Source organism: Ptychodera flava, chromosome 12 (genome assembly GCF_041260155.1).
Source record: "Ptychodera flava strain L36383 chromosome 12, AS_Pfla_20210202, whole genome shotgun sequence".
Lineage (NCBI taxonomy): Eukaryota > Metazoa > Hemichordata > Enteropneusta > Ptychoderidae > Ptychodera > Ptychodera flava.
The window spans coordinates 32,105,419-32,112,997 of NC_091939.1; positions in this window are offsets into that span (position 1 = coordinate 32,105,419).

Below are 7,579 nucleotides of genomic sequence, written 5' to 3' on the forward strand. Positions count from 1 at the left end.
AGTGAATCGTAGAACAACTGACGCCTGTTACCGGAAAAAGATTTCTCGTATCATCTTCTTTGAAGACAATGACCCGAGGACACCAAGATAATGAATTGACTTCTATTGTGATGCTTTTGTAGGCATTACGCGCCTAGAAATGATGAATTTAAAAATGAGCAAAACAAATGACGGACCGAAAACGTCTTGACAGGCATTGTATCGTAACTTAAACATAATGATTATCGTAGGACTCCCTTGGAGTCTTTCTGTTCTCCGATAACGCTGATAATTCTGGACGAATTCGACGATCTCTTCTTCCAAGCAAACGTAGGAGAGATTTACGAAGGTCAGAAATGATATAAAAATGCAGAACTGGACTTACACATGCATACAGGAGCTTAATACCACCCCTTCTGAAGAAGAGTAAGATGAAGACAATACGGTTAGGACAGTTTGTGCAATTTTTGACCCATACGTAGATGGACCAGTCCGTTATATGGATAACAACATAGAATATGACAACAACTAGTGTCTGTTTGATTGACTTGACTTCATTTTTTGTCAGCGTTGGTTGCTTCGTGGTCATCTGTTGGGTTTGCATCAGTATGCGACGATTCTGTTCTCTCACCGTCTTTATGATGAATCCGTTGGTAGTGACGATTATTGAAAAAGGTAGGACGACACCGATCAGGAAACCAAGGAGACTGATGGTGGGGAATGACGATGACTGTCTCACTAATATCGGGTAGAGATAATCGCACACTGAATACTCTACTCCTCGGGAAACATTAACTATCGTTATCATGGAAACAAACAACCATGATGCCAAAATCGCTATAAAGATACGTCTTCCGTTGAAATAACTTAGGTATCGGTAGGGAAAATAAATGTATGTAAACTTCTCGACAGACATCATGGCGATGGTGAAAGTGTTTTCGTTAAACACCACAAACAACGCTCTACGCAGGTAGAGACCGCATGTATTTGGTATTACAAATATCGGAACGTACGACAACGCTCCTACTGCAGTGAGAAAGTTACAGACACAGAGGTTTAGCAAAAGCAAGCTGGGTAGCTTTCTTCGAAGTTGTCTGTCCGTCAAAATTGGCACGACAGTAATCGTGTTGGTAAGAATTATGAAGAATGAACACAATGCATACACGGATGCGATGACCACGAGATCCTGGTAATGAAAGTGGATATTTGAATCGTCTTCTGAAGTCGAATTCTTGGTGATGTAGCTCATACCGACTTGGACCGTTGTTCCTCCGAAGAAAAACTACCTTTGGTAAGCCTTAGAAGAGATATACGGAGTCAGGCTGTCACAGCGATGACGAGCATTCAGGAACTTGCAACTGTTATCTGAAGACCAGCCTTGATGTCGTGCATTGATGATTTATATACGGCAGCACATAAAATATTTGCCAGTCGTGTATAAATGCATGTATAATGAAAGTCATACACAGTGGATACTGACAAAGAATCTGATCAAAGTTCATAGCCATGATAAAGAACAAAACCGAAGGCGGTGGGTGTGGCCAGGTCGTCTTTTCAATACCTGCTATTTGAGATATTCGCCATCTGAATAGGTTCAGGAAGTTTTACGTCAGCTGTTTACGAACTGTATTATGCTGATTGCAGCATTTAGACAAATTCTACATCAGTATCGGCAATTGCATCTATGACTGAACCTATTCCTAAATGTCTACATACGTATAAATAATCAGTGCAATTTGAAACAAGAAAAATATAAATTGTTGATCAAGTTCAAAATTTTTTATTTCAATGTTGAAGCTTCGTTTACACGAAACAATTTATTTTAAATTTACGATGATAATATTGATAAACGGAGAGTGCAAAATCGTTGTACTTGGTGTCAGGGATTGGTATCTAATAGAGTTTGCTTGATTAGTCATACGTATAGTCTCGCATGCCAGACCTCGAAACTGCGTCTGCGCTAGATCGCGCAGGTTACGAGTAACCTGTGGTTTCTCGCAGCTCGCGGCACAGGGATCAAGCGCAGACGCAGGTTAGAGGTCTGGCATGCTAGACTGTCATACGCAGGTATCGCCAGATACAAAAATAAACACCCGCTTTGTCTATCCGCAATCCTTTGTATGTAAGAGACCAGAGTGTCCAAATCTTCTGAAGGCAAATTTCTCATTGCATAGGGGGAGTTAACATCTCAATTTGATTAAGATAGAACATGCCTCGGGGACAAATAGCCAGACTCAAATTTCTACAATTCTTTTTTTGATCCACCACTTGTGGGTGCCCATTTCAAAGCTCTTGGAAAAAGAAAAACTTTCAGCGTCTTAGTTTACTAGCTCTGTATCTGCGAGAAAGTGAATCCTCGCAAGAAATTACTCAACAGACTTCTTGTGAGAATTCAATTTCGCTATATTGAATTAGTTTTTGCAGTGTTCTTAAGGTAATAATTTTGTTTATCACTAATTTTCATCGATTGTGTCTTCGATATCAAAATGATTAAATTGATGATGACGTGAAAACCTCCGTCTTCTGAACATCAGCAACTTTCGTTGAGGGAAGCGGTTACACGGAGGGATTTCGTTCGCAAAGCACCTTAGACAATCTGAGACAGCTTCTGAGAGGATTCAGTACTTCGCGTCCATTGTCATTTTATCTTTGCCACTCTATCAGCATTGCGAAAATCGACACCTTGTACAAGTGATTTAAAAAAATACGTAATATCGACCAAATTGCATAGAGGGCGCTTTAACACTTTATAGAGTTAAATTTTATTAGATTCAATATACTCGATATCAAATCATGTTCAAATGTATGAAAGCCTATTGGAGACATTTTTTGTGAGAAGAAAATTATTGTCTCGTGCGCACGGGAAAGTATCTGGTGCGCTCCACATTGTATATTTTTTTCTCATAAAAAAATGTCCCCTATGGGCTTTCATACAAATGACCGTGTCGTAATCTTTTAAATTTTAATTTCTTTGTTCCATCATTGCAAGAAGTAAACAAGGTGATTTTATCGAGGAACAAAAGTTCGCGTTTTAACAGTTGAAGGTGAGGAGGGATTATTTTAGCAATGGAACTAGCTACACGAACGTAATTAGAAGGTATATCCGGTACCTTTGCAACTTGTCCTTGGGGAAACACTCAGAAATTCCGAATGTCTCCTTGAAGTAAAACTACTTGTGGTACAGGTAAACCTCATAAGATGATATAACTTCTTTAATTAGTTAAATGCCCATCCAAGCTAGACAGAAAGGGAAATCTTTTTTTGTATCTCCATTCACATTCGTTTAATCTAACTACGGCAGTCTTTTCCTGCTTTTGCTCGGAAAAATTACAAAAACGTCACAGTGCCGTTTGCATGTCATCAGAAAATTTGAATGCCTTAAGGATCGCATATACATCCACTCCTAAGATATGAAAAGTGAACAAAACGTCGCCGTTTTGATACATGTTGTCGGCCACAGTCACTGGCTGCATGAAGACAGTCATGTAATGTTGTTTTCATGTGGGCAGTAGACTCTTTCATATACTGTACCCTGGTATGCTGGAACGAGAAGCAAGGATCCTATAATCAGGATAGTGTGAATAAATACTTTACCAGGTCCACGGAACAACTATTATAATGACAACATACACGTCTGTTTATAAGAGCTAGAGGAAGGATAAACCTACGTATCCATTACTACGGCCCCAATGATAGTATATCGGGAAATGTTTTCAAATATAATAATCGGAGCTAAACTTAAGTAGGTACTTTGGCAGGAAATGGAATATAATAGTGCAAGTAACAGGGGAAATTTATTTACCACAATATGAATTACTGTATGAAAAGTCAAGTCATGCCATCCCGAAGCTTGATTAAACCCCATTTAGCTGTATCTGTTCGCAATTTGCAAACCAACGAATCACAATTGAATCTTCGGGCAGATATCCTTAATTACTGTTATTTATCCTTAGGGTCTTTGAAAATGTCACTGTACGTCAATCTTTGGTGATGGTTTTAGTCATTAGAATTTGGGCGCTTAAAGTGGCACTCCCACTTGGTAACATTTTTAAAGCACATTTTTTAATGCCAACGGTCGATATTTGACGTGGCGACTGCGCGTGGATCGCGAGATATCGATAAAAACATGTACTCAAAAAAGTAAAAGTTTGAATTCCGGTGGCCCACCTAAATTCAGCTTCCGAACATCGAACGTTCGGCACTGGGGCCATTGTCAACTAAGCTATGGAGTACGAGTCTACACTAACGCTGCTGTACGCCACAGTACCACTCGCGTCGGTGATCGGTCATGCTCCCCGGGGGAAAGCCGAGTCTTACTAACTCTGAGAAAAAACGGAAAACAAAGTTTGATTCCACCAGAATTCGCATAGGTGACTAGCACAGTTACGTGCAGTTGATACATAGCGGCCGCCGAGTGGTATGCATAGACGCATACCACGCGCGCGGCGTACTGTGTGGCAGACGACAAAATGTAGTCATCAGAGGCGGCTATTTGACACGTAAAAACTGATGTTTATGTGGTATTGGTTAAAAATATAGTACAACTGATTTAGAACAATGAAAAACACAAAAACTAAGGAGAAGTTTTACAAAACTTACCTGAGGTAATTGCATAATGCTGTATATAAAGTCTTTGCAGTGGGAAGTAAATTAATTGCGTCGTTCGAACTTATTGTAGACTCCCTAGAATGTCGTCAATCAGCACAACAACAAACCTTCGGGGGATTTCGGGTCAAAATCAGAAACGATCGTAAAATTTCGGGATGTGAAAAATACGCTCGGGAAATGACATGTTTTTATCGATATCTCGCGATCCGCGCGCAGTCGCCACGTCAAATATCGACCGTTGGCATTAAAAAAATGTGTTTTAAAAATGTTACCAAGTGGGAGTGCCTCTTTAACACGTGTTATGTGCATCCACCCTATTTGAGTTAAAACTTGGAAATTATCGTTAAAATCTTAGCGTTTGAAAAAGGTTCCGTGGTCACACTTGAGTAGGAATGTTGCATTTGATTTAAGACCGTCATGGTATCGCAAAAGTGCTAAAACGGTACAATCAGAAAGGTGACTTGTCTTCTTGCGGTATAATATATATATGGTGACGTATATATATATATATATATATATATATATATATATATATATATATATATATATATATATATATAATATATATATATATATATATAAACACAAGACATGATAATTTGATAGCGGCCTGCTAGACGACAGAGTTCAAACGTTATTTTAAATTTCGAACTGTAAAAAAAATTACGTGGGCGACAGGAACATAAAATTACGTCAAAAAATTTCTTTTCACTTTAGAAAATGTTCAGTACCTTTAGATTCAGGGAGATATGTCGTCTGCGACCTTCGACTTTTCATACTGCATGACACAAACGATTTCCATACGCAGAGTTGCTGACGGCACAAATGATCAATAAGAGTTGCAAGGTCGGCAATGATGTCAAAAATGCGAAATTTCTAAAATCCTTTCACTGTGTTGTTTTTGCGAGCCTTTTGGATTGATTACCGTTTAATGTCCAAATTCTTTCCCTGCGGCCCAAAGCATGAGAAAACCGAGGCGAGGAGGGAATCAGTTTGTATGCAAGCCTTATTAGTGCATAATAGTGAAAATGTTTAGTCAGCGCCTGCATGCTCAGGTCGTTTTTAATTTTTAACTGAAGAGGCGGTGGGAATTTTACGTACCTCATCAAAGTCTTGGACTTTTCTTTTATCGTTGTTAGTGAACAAAACAAATGTTTTACATTTTTAATACGTTTCATTGAGGTCAAAGTTCACCCAAGATGTAATGGTTATACATTAGTATGGGACAAAATTTGACCCAACTTTGTCTTAACTTCTTATATATTGGAGAATGTTCTTACGTAGGTAGCATCGAGGTGTTATACCTCTCTACCTTAGAAGGCCACCACATATTATATTCACCTGTGTCACTGCCTATGTATTGTGAAACGTTTTGAGGTGCTGGTGGCGTTGAGCCTTTTTTGCTAGCGAAATATCAATTTTCAGCCCGTTGTTGAGCTCTTTTAAGACAGGCTAAAAGCTCTGCTCAAGAGAGCAATGTGAGTTGTATGAGTTTAACCACGATCCCCATGACCGTGGTTTAAATTTAACATCACACCCGACGACGTTCCGAAAAAATGCTACCGACACTTTTTCATTGTCTCGTTTTGGGATTTTTTTTAGCTACAAATAGAAGCACAATTTTCGTCTGTAAGGTTAAGAGTGGTTTTGCTGGAATAATTTTTATAGGCCCTTCACGCGTATCATATGCTTCACATGATAGCAGGGGAAACATCGATGTGTTGACTGACAAAGGAATAGCGAACGTGAAGGTGTCGAACTATCTAATATATCCCCATTGGCAGAACTTTGAAGTCAGACTATTTTCCGAAAAAAACTCCGCGAAATAGCGGACTAAAAAGTGAAGTTAATTTTAGAGTACAATCTCGCCTGAAGATTTTCAAAAATATGAAATGCAGTGCCAACAGGCACTATCTGGTATATTTTCATGTCGTCTCATTTTTGGTCTTTTTTCCTAGATACAATGGCAGCGCGATTTTCTTTCAGTGAGTTCACCCTCTAGCGGTTTTCAAAACCACATTTGCAGAGTCCTTCACGCTTATCATACGGTTCACAAAATAGCTGGGGCAACATCGATTTGTTGATTGACAAAGGGATAGTGAACGTGAAGGTAATCTTGATGATGTTCTTCCCGAGATTACCGGCAAACAATAAACGGGTGCTTCACAAGTCATCCATCACTTATTTGTAGATAATTGTCTAGAAGTTGTAAATCCTCATTAAAGGGGACTTAAAAATAAAAGTTGCAGGATTTGGTTGAAGAAACTTGGCTTTCTCAAACTGAAAAATGCATTCTCTATCTGTGATCTCACCAAGGAAGTAACCTACACATACTCACAGAAGTCCTTCAATAACTCCTCCTTTTTACCAACCTTACACTATAACTGTTCAAGGAACATTTAACTAAAAGGCATGATTTGGACTTTGCAGGCATGATCATTGATAGTTGCTCAATGCAATTGTTGTACCTTAAAGTTATACTTGAAAGGACTATTAAATATTCTTATTACATGTCTTTTTACTGGAGTACTGGCTTTTGAATGGCATTATCTTTGTTGGTCAATCAGACGCCTGCCTTTGGAAGTTTGCAGAGGATCTGATATTCTTAACACAAAATACTGCCAACAGTCAACCAGACAATGTATAGTCAGCAAAGCATTGGATTTTAGTCAACTGTAGTATAAACACACAAATAAACACACCTTTTAGTCTAATGAATTACAGTCTAGTCACCTGCCCCATTTCTACCGCTGGCTGTGCTGCTCACGAAAATTGGGTCAGGTATGGGCTATTGTAAGCTTAGCTGTCATTGGTAAATAGCAGTGTTTTTGTCTGCATGTTCACTGAAGGGGCAATTTTTGCCCCATTCATCACAATTAGGTGGCAGACTTGACATTTTAGGGTGCAGTATTTTTAATGCTTACTAATGACATTAAACAACACATCCTACCAAAACATGAACATAAAATGGCACTAGCATCCATTGAGACTG